This window comes from Oryctolagus cuniculus, chromosome 20 (genome assembly GCF_964237555.1).
Source record: "Oryctolagus cuniculus chromosome 20, mOryCun1.1, whole genome shotgun sequence".
NCBI classification, from domain to species: domain Eukaryota; kingdom Metazoa; phylum Chordata; class Mammalia; order Lagomorpha; family Leporidae; genus Oryctolagus; species Oryctolagus cuniculus.
The window spans coordinates 17,440,476-17,462,919 of NC_091451.1; the positions used below are offsets into that span (position 1 = coordinate 17,440,476).

General features: G+C 44.3%; 2 protein-coding genes and 1 non-coding gene across 24 annotated transcripts in view; 1 reads left to right on the forward strand and 2 right to left on the reverse strand.

Moving 5' to 3' along the window:
- LOC108175891 (serine/threonine-protein kinase MARK2) overlaps positions 1-22,444 on the reverse strand; it is a 657,969-nt gene that overhangs the window by 168,544 nt on the left and 466,981 nt on the right. The window lies entirely within an intron of this gene.
- The window catches only part of SIPA1L1 (signal induced proliferation associated 1 like 1), a 429,087-nt gene that overhangs the window by 21,343 nt on the left and 385,300 nt on the right, over positions 1-22,444 (forward strand). The gene's annotated exons all lie outside the window — the stretch shown is intronic.
- On the reverse strand, positions 7,724-7,848 carry LOC127484690 (small nucleolar RNA SNORA26). The gene has a single exon (XR_007911854.1). It is a non-coding gene; the product is annotated as a small nucleolar RNA SNORA26 (small nucleolar RNA).

A 22,444-nucleotide genomic window follows, 5' to 3' on the forward strand; every position in this document is an offset into this window, starting at 1 on the left:
CAGCAGAATTATCTGGGGAAGTTCAGATTGAGCAGCCTGTGAAACCCTGCTTAGACCTCTGAGCCATATGACTTCTTGTCCTGAGATCCTGTGAGTGTCTCTTTGGTTTACCACATTTTTATGGAGTACCTGCATTGTGCAGCAGTGTGAAGGTTTTAGTTTTGCCTTCCTAGAACATAATGAAGGAGTTGAGGGTGATGCAGAGAGACAAGTGAAACTATGTGGTTTCTCCTCAGGTGGGTGAGGACGGGGCCATTTCTCATTTTGCGTATTTCTTTGTCTCAGATGAATGGGCACTGGTAAGTCAACCTACTTGTACTGATTTGCTCCTTGGTGTACAGCTTGTTATTTTGTTCTTTATCCCATTATTTTCATGCCACTGAATTTCTCCATTGAGAAAGAGCCACTCCCTCTTCGGTTGTTTCGTGGTAGGTTCAGCTTTTTGATTTTCTTGCTTCCTAGTAATACATTAACATTGGTAACCACTCAGAATACCTAGTATGCTAGACACTTTGAGTTGCATTATTGCTAATATTAATAAGCTTCAAGCTGGACATGAGGACTGTGAGTGGGAGGCAGGATGTTTAGTTCCTGTTAGAGATTTTTTTCTTACCTTGAAGTACATGGCAGCAGCTAGTGAGTGAAGCAATTATCTTGTGCAGTCATCTGTTGGGTCTAGAGTGCTCCAGTCATGCTTTGACTGTGTGCATAGAGTATACTGTATTGTTGGGAATGCCAGAAAGTCTGTCGGCTTATAATAGGGTAGTTAATGATCACCACCCAGTTAAACTGGTAATTTGTTTTAAACATTATGCTGTGCTGATGATACAAGCTCTCCACCCATTTCTGCAGTGGAAGGCTGGTCTTGCTGGTATAATTTAAAATACTGTATGTAATTTATTATTTGTCCATGTTATGTCACAGGGAAGAGTCTTGTACTCTTTGGTATCTTCAGTAATGGGCTGGATCTCCCAGAACTGGCATGTGAGCCATTTGTTGGTTCTTTTCTTGCACTGTTTGTAGGACTGTAGCACTTCAGAGTGACTTCCACAGGGCCCAGTTAATACCTCTTGTTGAACTCCACCAATATATTCATTCTATGTTAAGTTCTTCATTTATGGCACTCCATCTTATCCTCATGAAATTCCTGTGAAATAGGTGTTAGCAATATCTATTTAGAGATGAGTAAACTGAAGCTTCAGAGAGATTAAGTAACTTCTCTGGCCTTCATATGCTTGTCTGATTGCATTTTTCCAGGGGACATAGGTACCTCTTCCTGTTGTAGGCTTCACCAAGAACAATTAGATGGTAGATGAATGGACTTGGAGGTGAAGCTTAATGTATTTAATTTCTTCCCCTGCTGGAGTTAAGATAATGTTGTCATTGTCCTGTTTGACCACTTGAACTTCCTGAGATAGGGGGAACAACCTCACGATGGGCTCAGACCTGCTAGAGAATTCTGAGGCCTAGAGTTGTAAATTTTTCTAGTATGAACAACTAGATGAAACGTAAATATTTTTAGTCGTGGTGAAACAAATATATATCTTTACAGGATTTGTAGTAACCACAAAGTTTTTTTTTTCTAGTCAGAGCACCTTCACTTTACTTCCTTAACCTGGGCACAGGAAACTTGACACGTTTATTTTCTGCAGTAGAATGTTTTCTCATTTTGCAGCATGGATTCTGATGTGAAGTAGTCATCGCCCATTGACTTCTGCCTACTGCCCTAAAATTATGCAGTCATCAAGTCAGCATCTGCTTTGTTTTGAAATAGAAGTCTTTTAGGAGCCCAGGGGACGTATTCACAATCTGCAGATTGCTAAAGAGGTTAGTGGAACTGAAGTTAATTGAACATCCCAAAACAGGTGTAAGTGCCGTCTTGGCTTCTTCAAGTGTGCTTTGGGAAAGGACTCATTTAGTTGGTCAAACAGAACTGAAATCACTAGTAAAAGTTAACTTGAACCATGGTGAACAAAGAGGACATTTTTAATACCTTAACTTTCTTTTGAGTTGTGGGCTTTTTGTGTTTACTGAATCCAGTATACCCTTCCTAAAACTTGATGTTCAGGTCATTTTCCTGGACCAAATATTTGAGACTTCTCTTTCATGTTAAATAAATCCTCAAGATTTTCTGCTTTGGTTTATTAGATAAGGGTTTTTGGCAGCTGGAGAAGTTTTATCTTAATCCTTTGTTAGCTTTAGTGTTCAGGCTTATTTAATCTTAAGAACAAAGATTAATTTTAAAGAATATTGTTAAACGTTCTAAAATGGCAGAAATCCCCGAAGTTCTTCAATGCATTTGACTCATGGTGCACTCTTTTAGAGCTAGACACTCGCCGGTGCTATTCTTGCTTTGCCACTGCAGCAGTGAATCACCTTGTGTTTGGGTTGCAGGCTCTTCACGTTCACAATGCTATAGAACAGTACGTTAAGGACGTGCCACATTCATACCCTTCCGCTGGTCCTCAGTCCATGAAATCTGTTTCCAAATGGCACCTGAATAGTCTTCATTCACTCCACTCATGCTCTCCGAGCTGTTCGGGCCGGGTGTGGCCCGTGGTGAGGCTCTGCTGAGGGCTGTGCTAAGGAAAGTGTCGTTCTGTCCCCGGGAGGCATCCGGCTAGTGGGGCCCTCAGGAGGAATGGAGGAAAATGTTCAGCAGGAGACAGAGGAAGTCATGCAAGTGTCTGGTCTGCTTTTCTTTCTCATTATTATGAAGCCAGTACACAAGCCTCTGGACAGTTTGGGAAATACAAGCAGATAGGAAGAAGTTACAGGAGATGATAGTAACTCACAGGTTATTGTAAGGGTTCAGTGAGACACTGTATGTAACACCTTTCTCATAGTTCAGATTTCTTTTGAAGGGATTATTGGGTGCTCTTACTGTGCTGTCATTTAGCAGGCAGCAGGCACAGTGCCTGACATAGGGCAGAGGTCCCATCCTTCTACACTCTCAGCCTTGCAGTTTTCCCAGTCTCTTTCCCTTTGATAGTTAGGGTCTCTAACAGATTTGTAAAATACATTTGCTCTGCATTGTACAGGAAAATCCCATTTCATCAGTGGTTTTCTTCCGAAAAATCATTCTGAACATTATTTTTCCCGGGTGTTAGATGGGGAAAGGGGAGGGGAAGGAAAGCTGACGGCTCAGTTGTGGGTGGGGGGAGGTGACAGGGAGCAGTCAATGTGGGTATTTTCCTGCTTCCGTTTGCTCTTTGTCAGCCCTAGCAAGGACTGTACTGTGGCCAGCATGGCTGAGATTTGTGACTGTGAGCAGTGGTTAAGAGGGCAGGATGGGTACTGTGAGGGATGTAAGTGGTTCTTCTGACATGCTCTTGCCTTCCATTCACTTAATCAACAGTTGTTGAAGCTCTCCTGTGTGCAAGGCGCTGTGGATTGAAGGAATTGGGATTGAAAGGAATTGTCCATCCCATGAGATTAAGCCAAATTGATAGATAAGTGACAGAAAATTACAGCTAAGTTTTTTTCTCTTATTACTATTTTAAAAAGATCATTTAGTTTTTATTTATTTGAAAGGCAGACAGAAAAAGAGGTCACCCATTGCAGATTTATTCCTCCCAGATGCCCCCAACAGCCAGGGCTGGGCCAGGTCAGAGCCAGGAGCCAGGAGCCAGGAGCATGGAACTCAGTCCAAGTCTCCCATGTGGGTGGCAGGAACCCAAGTACTTGAACCATAACTGTTGCTCCCATGGTGTACATTAACAGGAAGGTGGAATCAGAAGTGGAGCTGGGACTCGGACGTAGGCACTCCGGTGTGGGATGTAGGCCCACCTCTGCAGCTTGCTTCAAGTGCCAGGATAGAGGGAAGGGGCGGGGAGGCTTTGCTAAAACCGATTAAAATTGTTTTTGTGTTTGCTTTTCCCTATAGACCTTGAAGGCTAGGGCTGTGTCTTCAGCTTTACGATCCCGGAACCTAATCTTCAGTGCATCCCTGAGTAAATATTTATAAATTCAAACGTGGCACAATGACATCTAGATAGTTTATAAACGGTGTATTTAAACTATCTATAAATCTATGGAAGTCTCAGCTCTATAAATGGAAACATCTGATAAGTCCTTGACTTCCTGGTAATTCTGTTTTTGAAGATAGATCAAAATTTGACTATTTCCTAGTGAGAATATGGGGTGAAAGTGACTATTTTGTTTTGGCATTTTGTCATGACGGGGAGCGTGTGGAGTGACTTGATTCTGTGGCAGTTTAGAATGGGGTCTCACGAAGCTCAGAGCGGGCTGGTGTACTTGCAAGGCTGCGGAGCCATAGCAAGGGGGTGGTTTCATCCAGGTAGGGGGACTCCAAGACATTTATGTGATTTGTATGACTGGAAGTGACACTGAGAAGCAAAAATAGAGCTGCCTTCTAAATAAATCAGCATGACTGTTTAGAGCCCTTGAGAAAGAAAGCAGATAAAAAAAAAAAAAAAAAAAAACCTTGTTATATAATTCACATACCATAGAGTTAGCCCATTTAAAGTATACAATTCAGTGGCTTTGAGTATATTCAGACCTACATGGAACTATCTCCACAATCAGTTTTAGCACAAATTACTTCAAAAATAAATCCCATGCCCCTTAGTTTTCACCTCTCTGCCCTGACTCTCCATTCCTGCAGCCCTAAGCCACCATTTTCCGCCTCTTTAGATTTGTGTATTTTTGTTTTTTTCCATAAAATGGAGTTACTTACTATGTGGCCTTTTGTGACTGGCTTCTTTTACTTAGCATGATGTTGTCAAGATTCATACGGATTACAGCATGTATAAGTACTTTTAATTTTTTTAAAGATTTATTTATTTATTTGAAAGGTAGAGTTATGGAGAGGCAGAGAGGGAGAGGAAAGGAGAGAGACTGCAATGGCTGGAGCTGGGCCAATCCGAAGCCAGGAGCCTAGAGCTTCTTCTGGGTCTCTCGTGTGGATGCAGGGACCCAAGCACTTGTGTCATCTTCTACTGCTTTCCCAGACCATAGCAGAGAACTGGATAGGAAGTGGAGCAGCAGGGACTCGAACCAGTGCCCATATGGGATGCTGGCACTGCAGACTAGGGCTTTAACCTGCTGCACCCCAGCACCAGCCCCCTTGTAATTCTTTTTATTGTCAAATGACATTCAGTTATGTGGGTGTAACATCTTGTTTATTCACTCATCACTTGATGTACATTTGGGTTGTTGCAGCTTTCTGGCTGTTAAGAATAATGCTGCTACTCATTTATAAGTTTTGTATACCCTTGTTTTCATTTCTTTTGGGTATATACTTAAGAGTGGGTTGTTGATTGTATATGGTAACTTTGTGTCCAGCCTTTTGAGAACTTGCCAGACTGTCTTCCAAAGTGACTACCATTTTTTCCTCCTTATGGCAGTGCATGAGGGTACCAGTTTCTCTGTATCTTTAGCTATCCTACAGGAGTGAATGATTTGCATTTCTTTAATGACTAATGATGAGAATCTTTTCATGTGTCTGGTGCCTGTTTGTGTTATCTTCTTCGGAGAAATATCTATTCAGATCCTTTGCTCATTTAAAAATTAGTTTGTCTTTTTAGTTTGAGTTGTGAGAATGCTATATATTTTCTAGATACAAGTCTTTTATCAAATGTATAGTTTGCAGATTTTCTCCCAGTTCTCTGGGTTGTTTCTTACTGTATTAGTGAGCCAGATTTTTAGTCTTGTACAGAGTAGGAAATTGCACATAATAAGCATTTTAAGAATAGGCTGACTGAACAAAATGTTAGCAAACCGAATCCAACACTACATTAGAAAGATCATACATCTTGATCAAGTGGGATTTAGCCCAGAGGGGTAAGGGTGGTTCAGCATTGCCAAGTCAATAGACATCGTAAATCGCATCAGCAGAGTGAAGAACAAAATCATACGATCATCTCAATAGATGTAGAGAAAGCATTTGATCAAATTCAGTTTCTCTTAGTGATACAAACCCTCAACAAATTAGCTGAAAGCACTTCCTTTCAGATCTGGAACAAGGTAAAGATGTCCACTTTCACCACTCTTACTCAATGTAGTATTGGAAATAGCAAGAACAGTTGGGGAAGAAAAAGACATAAAAGGGCATCAGAATTGGAGAGGTGAAAATAAAAATACCCATGTTTGTACATGTCTTTATTTTGAAGTTGAACAGCTTTATTTCAAACATTGTGGAGGGAATTTTTTCTGCCAAGGCCCATTTGTGTATTTGTAACATCATCTGAAGACCATACGAAATTCCCAACTTGTAGAAACTGCCATTTGGTGAGCAGTGCTTGGTTAGCTGCTGGTATTGATACTTGGTAGTGTCCACCACGACTGGGAGATCACACGGAAGCTTCCCTGACAGGCTTCCCTTCCTCTTACGTGAACTGCTTCATACCACAGGCTGTAAAAAGGCAGGAGCACGGTTTGCGGCTCAGCCCCCGCCTGTCACAGCGATAAACATCACCACACTTGCAGTCAGGATCACTCACCAACCCCTTCAGTTGGTGGCTGCTGAACCCTCGGCCTTAGCCTTCCTCCACGTTTCATGGCAGTGAAACTGCACTTGGCTCGAGGCAGAGACAATTCAGTTCTTTGTTGACAAATGCAGTTAGGCTGCATGTTCCGATGGCACCTGCACCCTTGTGGGAGACCTGGATTAAGCTGCCAGCCTTGGATCCGCCCAGCCTCTGGCCCTTGCGACCACTTGGGGAGTGAACCAGGGGATGGAAGATCCTCTGAAATTCTCCCTTTCAAATAAGCAAGTACCTTAAAGAAGCTTCGTTGAGGTCAGCTCGCTTGCTCCCTGACTTGCGTATCTACCACAGCGAGGCCTGGCTGAGGTGGCCTGATGCGACTGGACTCCTGGGAGGAGCACGCTTCCCACCGTGCACGTGGGCCCACTTGGTGGAGGTGGGCACGTCCTGCAGGCTTTCCTGTCTCTGCAGGACACAGTTTTGCCTCAGACACCGACAGAAGCCATCACCTATCCGTCTCTTGCTGAGACTGTCAGCTCCGTTTCTCTTTGTCGTCACCATTGGCAGGATGTCCTGCCTGGACTGGGCGAGCTGCAGCTCACGCCCAGTTAGCCTGAAAACTATCTTCTGTGTGTGGAAAATCCTAAATGCCTCACCAAAAAACTGTTACAACTATTAAGCCAATTCAATAAAGTCACAGGATATAAAATCAACCTACAAAAACAGCATTTTAACACACAAATAATGATCTTACTGAAAGAGAAATCAAGACGTCTCACTCATAATAGCTACAAAATTTTTCAATACTTGGAATAAATTTTAACCAAGAAGTAAAAGATTTCTGTAATGAAAATTATGACACATTCATTGATGAATGAAATTATCAAGAACACAAAAATATAGAAAGATGGTCCCCATTCATGGGTTGGAAGAATTAATATTGTTAAAATGTCTATACTACCTAAAGCAAACCACAGAATCAGTGCAATCTGTATCAAAATATCAATGACATTGTTTACAGAAATAGAAGAAACACTCCTAAAATTCTTATGGAACCACAAAAGTCCCAATATGACCAAAGATATCGTGAGCAAAAAAAAAAAGAAAAAAAAAAGTTGGTAGCATCACCATATCTGATTTCAAAGCATATTACAAAGCTGTAGTAATTAAATCATAATGATACTGGCATAAAAACTGACACACAGATTAATGGAACAGAATAGACAGATCAGAAATTAATCCAGATACACACAGCCAACTGATTTTTTTTCCCCAGCTGTGACACCAGATAGGATCCAAAGAAGAGATGACAGTCTCTGGGTTTTATGGAGACTTACTTTTCCCTTCTGTGGTAGCCTCTTTTTTCTTTTTTTTTTTAAGATTTATTTGAGAGAGAGAGAGTTATAGACAGAGAGAAGGAGAGACAGAGATGAAGGTCTTCCATCTGTTGGTTCATTCCTCAAATGGTTGCAACGGCCAGCGCTAACCCGATCAGGAGCCAGGAACTTTTTTGGGGACTCCCACGTTGGTGCAGGGTTCCAAGCACTTGGGCCATCCTCTGCTGTTTTCCCAGGCCATAGCAGAGAGCTGGATAGGAAGAGGAGTAGCTAGGACTAGAACCCAGCACCCATATGGGATGCTGGCACCGCAGGCATAGACTTAACCCATGCGCCACAGTGCCGGCCCCTGTGTTGGTCTCTTGAAGTACTCTGTCAGCTCTGAAACAGCACAAGAAAGAGTGAGCCAACTGATTTTTTAAAAAAAAGATTTAATTAGTTTTATTTGAGAGGTAGAGTTAGACAGACAGAGACAGAAAGATCTTCTATCCATTGGTTCACTCCCCAAATGACTGCAATGGCCAGAGCTGTGATGATCCGAAGCCAGCAGCCAGGAGATTTTTCCAGATCTCCCACACGGTGCAGGGGTCCAAGCACTTGGGCCATCTTCTACTGCTTTCCCAGACGATAGCAGAGAGCTGGATCAGAAAGGGGGCAGCTGGTTATGAACTGGCGCCCATTTGGGATGCAGGCGCCTTTCCCTGCTTTGCCTCAGTGCCGGCCCCAAGACAGCTGATTTTTGACAAAGTTGCTAAGAACATACATAGCCCTTGCAAAACTGGACTTACATATGTAGAAGAAGGAAATTAAATCCCTCCTTAGCATATAAAAAATTAATCCCAAGTGAACTAAAGACCTAAATGTAAAACCTGAAACCATGAAATGGTTACAGGAGGTGCTGGTGTTGTTGTACAATGAGTTAAGTCACCGCTTGTGACGGTGCCATCCCATATGTGCGCCATTTCAAGTCCAATCTGTTCTGTTTCCAGACCAGCTCCCTGATAATGTTCCCTAGAAGGTAGTAGGCAATAGCCCAAGTCCTTGGGTCCCTGCAACCTACATGAGTGACCTGGAAAAAGTTCCAGGTTCCTAGCTTCATCCTGGGCCAGCCATGGTCATTGTACCAGCAGGTAGAAGAGTGCTCTTTCTGTCCCCCCCCCCCCCCCCCCATGTAACTCTGCCTTTCAATAAATAAGTCTTAAAGAAAGAAATTGCTAGGAGAAAACATAGGGGAAACTCTTCAAATCATTGGAAAAGGTAGTGATGTTTTGGGTAAGAAATTTCTTGGGATAAGACCCCAAAAGCACAGGAAACAAAAGCAAAAATATACAAATAGAATTATATCAAACTCAGAAGTTTCTGTACAGCAAAGGAAAGAATCAGTGGAGTGAAAAGACATCGGACAGAATGGGAAGAATAATTGCAAGCTATTTATCTGACACAAAATTAGTATCCAGAATACGTCAGCAACTAAAAAAGCTTCAACAACAAACAGCCAATCCAGTTAAGAAGTGGGCAGAAGGACCTGAATAGAAAGTTTTCAAAAGAAGAAATACAAATGGACAACAGATTATGAAAAACACGCTCAACATTGCCAGCCACGGGGAAATGCAATCAAAACCACTGTGAGATACCTCCTCACCCCTGTCGGGATGGCTGTTTTCAGAAAGACAGTAACAAATGGGAAGATGTGGAGAAAAGAGGCCTTACACACTGTTGGTGGGAATGTAAATTAGTGCAACCATTGAGGAAAAGGCAATGGAGATTCCTTAAAAAACTAGAAATAGGAACGCCATATGATACAGCAGTCCCACTTCTGGGTATGTATCCAAAAGACACAAACTCACTGTATCAGAGAGTTACCAGCTCTACCATGTTTATTGCAGCACTGTTTGAAATATCCAAAATATGGAATCAACCAGAGTGTTCATCATTAGATGAATAGATAAAACTCGGTATCTATACACAATGAAATACTAGTCAGCCATAAAAAGGAATGCATTCCTGTCATTTGCAGCATGGAACTAGATGGAAATTGATGGCAGTGGGTGATATCATGTCGAGTGAAATAAAGCAAAAACATTATGTGTGTTGTCCTTTGTGGGGAGCAACTCGGACTAGACTAAGTTACTGGAATTAAGACTTATTCTGTGCATCTGCTCTCCCACAATATGGCGCTGAGAAGGGAGAAACAGCTTCTACGCAGCTGCCTCCAGTTCAACCAATAAACTGTAGGACCTGCTCCTGATTGGAGCAGAGCAGCGTACTCGGCGTGTGGGTAGCAGAGTTGGGATTGGTGGAAGGACTATAAAGGAGGAGAGAGACAACATGCACCAGGAACATCTAAGGGGAACATCTATCTGAAGGAACACTTGTGCAGCCCCCGAGAGAGCCGGCCGGCAGTGTGCCGCTCCCCCGCGGAAGTGGGGAATGTGGCAGGGGGAACCGCCCTTCCACGGAGGTGGAAGGGTCGGTAGCCAACCCGGGAAGAACCAGCAGCAAACCCGGGAAGGGCCGAGCAGACAGAAAGAACAGCGCAGGGTCCTGTGTCGTTCCTCCACGAAGAGGGGGAGCGACAGTCCTTCATATGTAGGACCTGAAAACAAAAACAAAAGAAAAAAATTCTGAGCAAAACTCAATCTGAACACAGAATGTTCATTACTAGAGGTTGAAGAGTGGGAGGAATAGGAGGAGTTTGCATTAAGAAAATAGGGGAAGCTGGGTGCTGTTTTAAAATTTTCACAAACATTAATATGAGAAATTAATAGGGAAGCAAGGTATGGGATATATGGGAATTCTTTGTATTACTACACAGCTTTTTATTTTTTAATCAGTTTAAAATATTCTGAAATAAATTGTTAACATGAAGAATAGGCCACATTGCTATAAATATGAGGGTACTTTGAAAAGTTAATAGAAAATTTAAAACATAAGCTTATTTTCATATGAAAGTATTTTTTAAAAAAGATTATTTTAAAGTCAGAGTTACAGAGAGAGAGAGAGAGGTCGGTTTTCCATCCACTGACTGGTTCACTCCCCAAATGGCCGCAGTGGCTGGAGCCGTGATGATCTGAAGCCAGGAGCTTCTTTTGGGTCTCCCATGTGGGTGCAGGAGCCCAATGACTTGGGCCATCTTCTACTGCTTTCCCAGGCCATAGCAGAGAGCTGGATCGGAAATGGAGCAGCCAGGACTTGATCCGGCACTCATGGGATGCTGGCACTGCAGGCGGCTGCTTTACATGCTACGGCACAGTGCCGGCCCCAAAAAATATTTAAAATCCATGAGTATTTTGGAAAGACTTTTTTTTAAAAGTCAGCTTTTACTAGAGGTAGCCAACTGTACGAAGAGAAAAGGTTTATTTAGTTCACAGTTTTGGAGGTTCAGGTCCAAAATCAGGCAGCTCCACTGGTTTGTCCCACATGAGGGCAGTGGATGGCAGTGGCAGAGGATTTGCAGAGGAAGGATCACACAGCCAGCCAGGAGCTGAGAGGTTGACTCAACCTAAGCTTGTATAAGAATTTTTTTTTTCTTTTTGAAAACTCCCTTCTGAGGGCATGCCCATAGTGATCCAACACCTCCCGGTAGGCCCCACCTCCTAAAAGTTTCATCTCCTCCCAGTAGTGCCAGGCTGCGGATCAAGCCTTTAACACATGGGCCTGTGGGGACATTCAGACTCCTAATTACTGAGTGTCCAGTTATGCCTACGATGACTATGACTTGTAAGGAAAAAAAAAATCAAAATTACCATAATGATAGAAAAAAAAGTTTTTGGGACCACCGGTGGCACAGCAGGTAAAACCACCACCTGCAGTGCTGACATCCCATAAGGGCTCCAGTTCTTGTCCTGGTTGCTCCATTTCTGATCCAGCTCCCTGTTAATGGCCTGGGGAAAGCAGCAGAAGATGGCCCAAGTGCTTGGGCCCCTGCTACCCACATGGGAGACCTGGAGGAAGTTCCTGGCTCAGCTCTGGCTGTTGTGAACATTTTGGATGGGTGATGAGTGAGCCAACAGATAGAAGATCTTTCTGTCTCTCCCTCTCTGTAGCTCTGAACTGCAAATAAAGAAAACTCTAAAAAACATTTTGTAAGTGTAATATACATCATATGCACAAATCATGAAGTATAACTTAATAATTACCAGAAAATGAATACACAACATATAACTCTCATGCAGAATCAAGAAAGAACATGCCGGTCCATCTTTGCATGGTTAGCCCTCCTCCTGTCCCAAAGGTCCAACAGCTCTTTTGTCTGTTATCAGTATAGATTAGTTTTTGCATGGTTTTGAACTTTGTAGAGATGGGATCATGCACTGTGTTTTCTTTTGCTTAACATACAAAATTTTGTCCTTGCATTGCTTACAATTGCTTACATTTTCACTGCTGTATAATTTTCCATTGTATGGATGGCTAGCCATTTATATGTCTTGATGGAAATTTGAATTTCAAATTTTTGACTATGATTCCAATTCTTATTTGTGCCTTGAGTTGCATATGGACATGCATTTCTGTTTGTTATGTATCCAACAGTGGACTTTCTGTGTTGTAAAGTTTATGGAACATGCATTTTATGGAAATACATATGCATACATATCAAGATTTAAAACTTTTGATTTGAGAGGCAGAGTGCAAGGGAGAAAGCTTTTTTTCAGGCAGAAGGATAGTATGTGAAAGATGACAATAAAATAATAGAGTTCTTTACCCATTGAAAATGAGTAAAAATCTCCAAGCTAAAATGAATTGCTCTTTAGATACCAAAATAACTGCAGTACCTTTTGAGGAAAGCCAGTTTGGGACTAAGAAATGGGGTGAGAGAAGCTCTCTGGAGGCTGGAAGATGCTAGTGAAAGGCCCTGCGTGTCCTGTGAGGAACCTGGAATTTTACAAGTTGAAAGGACCTTAGAAAGACTGTAAACATCCAGAGAACAAAACAGATTTATATTTAAAAGATTTGCTGTAGTGTGGAAAATAAAAAAGTAGCAGTCTGAGCCTAGGGAAACAGGAAACTCTGTTCGAAGTGTGAGGGTTGGATTGCAGAGGGCCTGTACCAAGGTGGTGGTTGTTTGTGTAACAGAAATTGCAGGTTCCAATATTTGAACAGTTTTTCTGCACTGGGCCCAACAGACCAGGCTAAAAAGCAAAGTGGAGTTACTCTCACTAAAGTTCCATGTCACCAAGCTGAAACTAAGCTCCTGATTTGATCTTCCTAAGCAGTCAGGACTAGAGCAGTAACAGCCACATTTCCTTTTTTTTTTTTTTTTTTTAAATTGACAAGTAGAGTTACAGACTGTGTGAGAGAGAGACAGAGAGAAAGGTCTTCCTTCCGTTGGTTCACTCCCCAAATGGCCGCTGCGGCCAGCGCTGCACTGGTCCGAAGCCAGGAGCCAGGTGCTTCTTCCCGGTCTCCCATGTGGGTGCAGAGGCCCAAGAACTGGGGCCATCTTCCACTGCCCTCCCGGGCCACAGCAAAGAGCTGGACTGGAAGAGGAGCAATGGGACTAGAACCCGGCACCTATATGGGATGCCGGCACTGCAGGCAGAGGATTAACCAAGTGAGCCATGGCGCTGGCCCAGCCACATTTCCTAAACAGGCCAGCTTGCAACCACAGGATAATGAGTTAATCCTTATACAAAAGAAGCAACCTGATATCAGCCGATTCATTGTTTCTGTTGTTCTCTTCCCACCTCGCCAGGAAAGTAACCTTGAAGTGACCAATCCACTATATTTCATTGAGTTTCTGCTTTGTTCGACCTTTCTCTGACTACAAATCTAACTTTTTCTGTTCAGCCGGTTAGAGTGAAGTGTTGCCAGATTCTGGAATAGATAATGAAGGCAATTAGGATTGGTAAACCAAATTGTTCTAATTTTGTTTTTGACAGTAGGTACCCGGAGGCCAAGAAAGGGAACAGATTCCACAGAGGTTTCGTAGAGACCAAAATAAGTGATTCTGTGATAATATTGTTGTTGCTGGTTTTTAAATAGATTCTGAGAAGGTGAAATAGCTTACTAGTTAAGGGTATGCCTGCTGTGTTTTGATTTCAACAAAATGTTTAGTTGAACAAAATGCTATCCTTATGAACAAGAAGGGAAAATATGAACTGGGTTATTAGGTGAATTTGTAGCTGGTTGAACAAATAAGCTTTACAAAGCAGTGAACTTAGTGGGTAGGAGGCATTTTCTTCTGGGCTAGTGCATTTGACTTCCCTGGGTTACAGCTTCGATCTTTGACCAAAGTGGTGTTATTGTAGACAAAGTTACATGGGAAGTAAAATTAGAAAGGTAAGGTGGACACATGAATTTCAAAGAGGTAAAAGTGATCCTTGTGGGGCTGGCACTGTGGCGTACTGGGTAAAACTGCTGCCTGCGGTGCCAGCATCCTGTGTGCACCCTAGTTCGGGTCCCAGCTGCTCCACTTCCGATCCTACTCTCTCCTATGGCCTGGGAAAGCAGTAGAAGATGGTCCAAGTGCTTGGGCCCCTGCACCCAGGTGGGAGACCTGGAAGAAGCTTCTGGCTCCTGGCTTCAGATTGGTGCAGCTCCGGCCTTTGTGGCCTTCGAGGGGAGTAAACCAGCGAAAATGGAAGATCCCCCCTCCCCCCCCCCCCGTCTTTCAAATAAATAAATAAATCTTTAAAAAAATATATAGTGATCCTGTGGGGAGGCTGGGGCCGACATCCTACACTTTGTTTACAGCACGCTGTGCCTGAGCAGATAGACAGTGTGTCTGCTGCGGCGCTGTTTCATAGAGGAGGGCGATTAAGAAAAAACGCCCAGATGCCCATTATCACTCTGAAAACGTGTTGAGGGGTCGGCATTGTGGCATAGTGGGTAAAGTCACTGCCTGCAGCGCTGGCATTCCATGCGGGTGCCCATTCATGTCCCAGCTGCTCCGTTTCCGATCCAGCTGTCTGCTAAGGTCCTGGGAACGCGGTGGAAGATGGCCCCAGTGCTTGGGCCCCTGCCAATTATGTGGGAGACCAGGAAGAGGCTCCTGGCTTCTGCCTAGCCCAGGCCTGGCTGTTACAGCCATTTGGGCAGTGAACTAGCAGATAGAAGGTTAATCTTTTTCTGTCTCTTTATAACTGTTTCAAATATATAAATCTTAAAGTCAAGAAATAGTGCTTTCAGAGAACTCAGCTGTTGCTGTGTGAGTTCTTTTTACGGTAGGCATAGGTGGAGACACCTGAAACGAATTATATCCTTAGCACCATTGTAGGGTGGAAATGTGTCTTGATTTATAGGTTTATGTGAAGGAAACAAAATAGAATTCAGTTTGTTAATTTTCATTTGATTCTGAACTCAGTGTGCATCATTGAGGTGGACATTACTGAGAAAAAGGTTAACACAGCCTTTGGCTTCTTGATAAATATAGACGCTAAAGAATTCTGAGTTATAAACTGGTCAGAACCTGGTATGGAAATGAGAAAAACGTGAGCTTCCACAGGATAGTCAGGGAGATGAGAGGCTCAAAGCCATGCTGACAAATGTCACCCAGCACAGCAGTGGTTTATTGTTTAAGCACATCATGACGCTTCTAAGAATTGATGGCCTGAGTCCACAAACACAAATGTTATTAAATTGGCAGTACTGTGGAATGAGTAAATTAATTAAAGCTGTGTTTACTGAGTGCTGCTCTTTTCTGGGAATTGTTGAAAGTTCTGAGGCCTCAGCACTCAGCAGAACGGACAAAGTATCTGTGTTCTTGGAGCGTGCAGCGTATGGGCTGAGGCAGACAGGAAGCAAGGTGAACCTGTGAAATCTGTCTAGCATGTACCATTACTGGGCAGTGGTACGTGCTAAAGAGGAAAATGAGAGAACGGAGAAGGATGTGAAATGTTGGGAGAGAGGAATTGCAGTGTCAGGGAAAGCCTCTCTGAGGTGATATTTAAAAAAAATTCAACCTTATATTGTAGTGTAACAAACATACAGACCTTGGGATGCATTTTTACAAAGTGAATACACTTATAGGAATGACACAGTACTCAGCCCACTCTCCCCAAAGCATCACCTCCTGATGAGCGACACTGTAGCTTCGTGTCTGCTTGGGAGCCTTATTGATGTGATCATGCATTGTAATACATTCTCCGCTTCTGGCTTTGTTCACTCATGCTTCTTGACTCCATGCTCTCACAAGTATTGGGGGTGGAGGGCGGCAGAAGGAAAGATCTTCCATCCACTGATTCACTCTCCAAATGGCTGCACAGCTCGGGCTGGGCCAGGCCCAAGCCAGGAGCCTGCAACTCCATCTGGGTCTCTCATGTGGGTGGCAGGGGCCCAGGCACTAGGGCCTTCTGCTTTCTTGGCACATTAGCAGGGAGCTGGATGTGAAGTAGAGTAGCTGGACTCTTAACCATTGCTCACATGGATGGATGCTGGCATTGCAGCTGTGGTTTAACCTGCTGTGCCACAATGCAGGCCCTGTCTTTTCAACTCTTGATGTTTTACCGTTTAAGAAATTTTTGCCTTGCTAATGTCAGAAAGATAAAGTTGGATTTTGAGTAATGACTTAGAAAAGCAAGATTACTGATTACACAGGTGTTTTGAAGGTGACAGTGTAGGCCAGGGAGGAAGCAGGTGTGAAGATCAGGAGACCAGGTGCCCTGAAGAAGGGAGTGGTGAGGAGCAGAGATGAGCTCAGCGAAGCTTCCCAGCAGCAGGTCCAGCAGGTCTCCCTGAATACTCTGGCTTTTCCTCTCAGTTGGGGCTCCTGAAGGTTTAATGCAGAGGACTGACATGACCCAGCTCAGGTGTTTTTTTTTTTTTTTTAATTAAAGATTAATTTATTTATTTGAAAGGCAGAGTTACAGAGAGGCAGAGGCAGAGAGAGAGGTCTTCCATCTGATGGTTCACTCCTCCAATGGGCACAATGGCCGGAGCTGCGCTGGTCCGAAGCCAGGTACGAGGACCTTCTTCCGGGTCTCCCACGAGGGTGCAGGGGCCCAAGGACTTGGGCCATCTTCCACTGCTATCCCAGGCCGTAGCAGAGAGCTGGATTGGAAGAGGAGTAGCCAGGACTCCCAACTGGCTCCCATATGGGATGCTGGCACTGCAGGCGATGGCTTTACCCACTGGGCTACAGCACTGGCCCCTCAGCTCAGGTTTTTTAACAGAATCCCCAGACTGCCAAAGGCAGAGGCTGAAGTAGGCAAAGCAGTCAAGAGACTATTGGACTGTCCCAGGGAGTGGTGACAGTGACTTCGACCTGGTGGTGGCAAGAAATGGGTGCTTGAATGTGCATTTGGAGTATAAAGTTGACAGGACATGCTTATGGGCTGGAGGTGGGGTGTGAAGGATAGAGGCGTCAGGATGGTAGTAGGTGTTCTTTCGTTTTTGTTACGTGGGGGACTGGAAGGAGGAAAGCGGAATTGCTGAATATGGGGAAAGTGCAGTGGATCTGGAGCCATGGTACCCAGAGGTTTGCATTTCATGGGTAAGATTTTTAAAGGTGCCCAGCATTTTATAAAGCAAGGCCATTTGAATACCCAGAGAATAGGAAGGACATAATCTCAGAATAAAGGACAACCTTTTTCTTTTATGATTTACTTACTTGAAAGTTACAGAAAAAGAGAGGAAGAGACAGATCTTCCATCTGGTGGTTCACTGCCCAAATGGCTGCAACGGCTGGAGCTGGGCCAGACTGAAGCCAGGAGGCAGGAGCTTCTTGCAGGTCTCCCATGGGGTTGCAGGGGCTCAAGCACTTGGGCCATCTTCTACTGCCTTCCTAGGCACATTAGTAGGGGGCTGGATTGGAAGTGTGGCAGCTGGAATCAAACTGTTGCCCATATAAGATGCCGGCATTCCAGTCAGTGGCTCAGCCCACTATGCCACAGTGCCAGCCCCAAGAACAACCTTTTAAGTTTGCTAAATTGAACTTTATAAAATACTCAAAATAAACTTAGCTTTACAAAAATAAAGCTTATTCTTGGGGCCAATGTTGTGGTGTGGTGGGTAAAGCCACTGCCTGCAATGCTTGTATCCTGTATGGGTGCCAGTTTGTGTCCCATCTGCTCTGCGTTTCTATCCAGCTCCCTGCTTTTCCTAAAAGCAGCAGAAGATGGTCCAGGTGCTTGGGCCCCTGCTGCCCACATGGGGGACCAGGAAGAAGCTCCTGGCTCCTGGCTCCTGGCTCCTGGCGTATGCTTGGCCCAGCGCTGGCTGTTTGTGGCCATCTGGGGAGAGTAAACCATCAGATGGGAGATCTTCTCTCTCTCTCTCTCTCTGTGTGTGTGTGTGTGTGTGTGTGTGTGTATCTCTCCCTCCCTCTCTGTAACTCTGACTTCCAAATAAGTGAGTAAATTTTTTTTTAAGTTTTCTCTTTTTTTTCTGAGGACCTACAAGTGGAAATATTGCTTTGCAGCCCAGCATTGGAAGTCCCTGATCTACAGTAACCTGTGTGTATCCTTTGGTCTTGATAGTATTAACAAATGGATCCATATTCTTAAAGTTGTAATAAGATTGATTGAGATTGGAGTCTCAATATGAGAAACAGACGAAAAAAATTTGCAAGTGGGCCATGTGTCATTTCTAGCCTAACAGTGCTTCATTAAATAAAGTGCATGGCAGATGCATCTCAAGGACACACATGGTGCACGTGTGTGTGAGTGTGGTAAGGCCCTGCATCTTACTGATGGCCTCTGAAGTTGTTACTCAGTGTGTGTTTTGAAGTAGCCAAGCTCTTCAGTTTTCTTTAGCAAATTGTTTTGCCTTGCCCTTAGGGAAAAATACAGTCTCTGTTTTTACTTCTGTGCATTGCCTTCTCTCCACCATCAGTGCGAAAGCTAAGTAAATTATGAAGTGTTTGATAAAAGCTATCTCTGGCAGTGGGAGTGGGATGTGGTACTGACAAAGGCACAGCTGCTGAGGGCCTGGCCACCAGAGCCTGGCTGGCACTTGCACGAATAGACTTGTGTTGAATAATTCCCTGGACACATACGTGTGGTTTCCATTGACTCAGACACCCAGTTTTCGTTTGGCAGAGTGTTGAGACGGCTTCTGAACTCATATCAGTGTTACTGATTGGCTTCAGAAGTGTGTAAAGTGGTCTTTTATGAAGTTCTGCCTTGGAGTGGTACCTGAAAAATCTTTTGTGCCATTTGATAGCAGAGAGTAATTTGATTATTCAGATATCAAATGTCCTTTCTAAGATTCTGTTGCCATTCAAAGAATGGTATTATTGGCAGCTGTTTTTTTTTTTTTTTTCCTTGTCTTTGCCAACTGAATTTATGGGACTTAATGGGTTTATATGAAGAAGAGGATTTTAACAGGCATAATCACTTCTCAGGTTTTCCAGTCCGCTTTTGGTGTTAGGTAATAGTGTTGTGTTTTAGTTACGTGATGTGTCAGTGGTTTTAACAAGATTACCTTACCCTGAGGGATGGAGAAAATCAGTGAAAAGTTCACTGCTGCTTGTGAATTAAGCGATGCCTTGGCGCCAAGTGCTGATCGTTTTGGCATTCAAACACAGCATTAGCTCACCTTGCCTGCAGTTGGGGAACATTCTGAAGGTGCTACCTAACTCTGAAGGATTCTCTGTAAACTTCCACTGGTATATAAAGTGATGTTTATTGTATCCTGTTCTCAAATATCTTGCCAAGTTACTGTCATCAGACTCTTTATTGATAGAAAATTAGTTAGGCAAAAACCATTTTCTTCTTGCATGGTAGAGGTGATGAAACTCTTGGGAAAGTACATATAAGGAAAGGTTTGAAGTGTTGATGGTGGGTGTGAGCCCTGGCTGGAAACAAAGAGCTCTTGGCTCGCAGTGGAATGTTCTGTGTGTTATGTGTTTCTTGCAGCCTCAGCTCTTAATACGTGGAAATAATGAAAAGAACGGTTGCTACATGTGTTGGTCAGGGTGTTTAGTTACAGATGCTAAGCTCTGTTCTGGTTAATGTAAGCAGAAAGTGATTTATTAAGGGTGATAGCTGGTTTAGCAAATCGTTGGGTGGGCTGAAGAAGAAAATGTAGGCTGAGTTTCTGGAAATTGTTGCCAGTGCCACTGCAAAACTGGTCTACCAGGTAGCTGCTTTCCCTGCCGCAGTCAGGATCACACTGCTGGGTTCTTCCAGCAACTTGAGTGCTGCTCATTCTGCCACCCTGCTTTCCCCATGTGACTGTGCTCTGAGGGTGTCGCGAGAGGTGAGTCTGGTCGGCAGAACCTGAGTGACATGTCTGCCTGGACTACAGGGTGAAAAGGGAAGGAAACATACTCCTACTATCCCTAGTTTGTTTATTTGCTTTCTTTTTTTAACTCTGTCTTGGGAAGGTGAGCTTTATGTAGTTGGGGAGTGTGGAGGAAATGCAGCAAAGTTGATTTGGGGCTGCCTGAATAACTGATGCTTGTTACAGCACTTAATTGTAAGTAACATGATAGTCATCAGTAATACAAGGTTGTAAATGACTTTTAAGGAAACCTATTTAAAAGCCAACTGAAAAAAAAATTGACTTGGTCCATAAAGATTGTTTAAAATTCCAGCAGTTTTATGCTTGTGTTACTTTAGAATTGTATCTAATCATGTGAGAATATGTTGAAAATAAAGCCAAAGCCAAGGAAAATTTCGCATTCCTCTGTCCCTGGTGAATACCACTGCAAGTCAAGGCCCATTCTTATGAAATTGTTCTTTTGATCACAGGAAGTGAGTTGAGACTTTATGAAAGGGTCAGTCAGTATCAATTTGTTACCATTACTAGAAGAAGTGAGTTAATCTGAATCTGTGTTGGTCGATGAGCAGAGTTACAAAACATAACATTATTGTGGCTTCTCATGTATGGCTGTTTATCTGAAGTTGTTTTCTAGAAGGGACTTAAAAATCACGTGGTCTGGACCCAGCTCTTACAGTTGAGGAGCCAGAGTCCAGGTGGAAGTGATTTGAGGAGGAGTGGAAAGCTGGGGGGTGAGAAGGCCTCCTGCTCTGGCCTGGTCTTTCCCTACTTGCTCTCGAGAGGAGCAGAGGTTTCTCCACATGGAGAGAAGCTTCCGTGCCTGCTGGACCCCTGACTGAGATGTGAGTCCTGATACAGGAGCTCTTCCACCTGCTGGTTCACTCTCCGCAAATGTCCTCAGCAGCCGGGGCTGGGCCAAGCCCAAATTGAGGAACCCAGAACGCAGTCTGTGTCTCCCACATCAGTGGCAGGGACCCAAGTACTTGAGCTGCCTTCCAGGGTGTGCATTAGCACAAACCTGAAATCCAGAGCAGTGCTGGGACTTGAACTCAGGCACTCTGATAGGGAAAATATGGACATCCCAGGTGTTGTCATAACCACTGCACCAAGGAGTGCACCCTTGGTGCTATTGTGTGTGTCAAAGAAATACTTGGACAGCTATTTTTGAGTTTTGAGGACAACGAATGGCAGAAGTAGGAATTCTATTCAATAAAACACTTGGGGAAAAACTGTGGAGTGTTCCTATTTATTTTTTTAAGATTTATTTAATTTATTTGAAAGAGTTACAGAGAGAGGTAGAGACAGAGAGAGAGGTCTTCCATCCACTGGTTCACTCCCCAGATGGCTGCAACGGCCGGAGCTGCGCTGATCCAAAGGCAGGAGCCAAGAGCTTCTTCTGGGTCTCCCACGCGGGTGCAGGGGCCCAAACACTTGGGCGATCTTCTGCTTTCCCAGGCCATAGCAGAGAGCTGGATCAGAAGAGGAGCAGCTAGGACTAGAACCGGCGGTCATAAGGGATGCTGGGGCTTCAGGCCAGGGCATTACCTCACTGCGCCACAGCGCCGACCCCGGAGTGTGCCTATTTGAAAATGTAAGTTTGGGGGGCCTGCGGTGTGGTGTAGTGGGTAAAGCTGCTGCCTGCACTGCTGGCATCCCATTTCCATATGGGTGCACATTCCTGTCCCAGCTGCTCCACTTCCAATTCAGCTCTTTGGTATGGCCTGGGAAAGCAGTAGATGATCCAAGTGTTTGGGCTCCTGCACTCGCGTAGGAGTCCTGGAAGAAGCTCCTAGGTACTGCCTTCGGATCAGCGCAGCTCTGACCGTTGCGGCCATCTGGGGAGTGAACCAGTGGATGGAAGACCTCTCTTTCTCTGCCTCTGCTTCTCTGTAACTCTGCCTTTCAAATAAATAAATAAATAAATCTTTAAACAAAAAAATGTAAGTTGGGGACTCCGAGCTGTGGTGTAGCAGGTCAGGCTGCTGCCTGCGACGTCAGTATCTCATATGAACACCTGTTCGAGTCTCAGCTGCTCCACTTCTGATCCAGCTCCCTGCTAATGAACCCAGGAAAGCAGCAAAAGATGGCCCAAGTGGTTGGGCCCCAGCTGTCCACTTGGGAGACCTAGAAGATGCTCCTGGCTTCAGCCTGGCCCAGCCCTGGACGTTGTGAATGGAAGATCTCTTCTGTTCTTCCCGCTTTGTAACTCTGCCTTTCAAACGAATGAGTAGAAAATGTAAGTTTTGGGGCCCGGTGCCGTGGCTCACTTGGCTAATTCTCCGCCTGCGGCGCTGGCACCCCAGGTTCTAGTCCCGGTTGCTCCTCTTCCAGTCCAGCTCTCTGCTGTGGCCCAGGAGGGCAGTGGCGGATGGCTCGAGTGCTTGGGCTCCTGCACCCGCATGGGAGACCAGGAGGAAGTGCCTGGCTCCTGGCTTCAGAGTGACGCAGCGCCGGCCGTTGCGTCGATTTTGGGGGTGAACCAACGGAAGGATGACC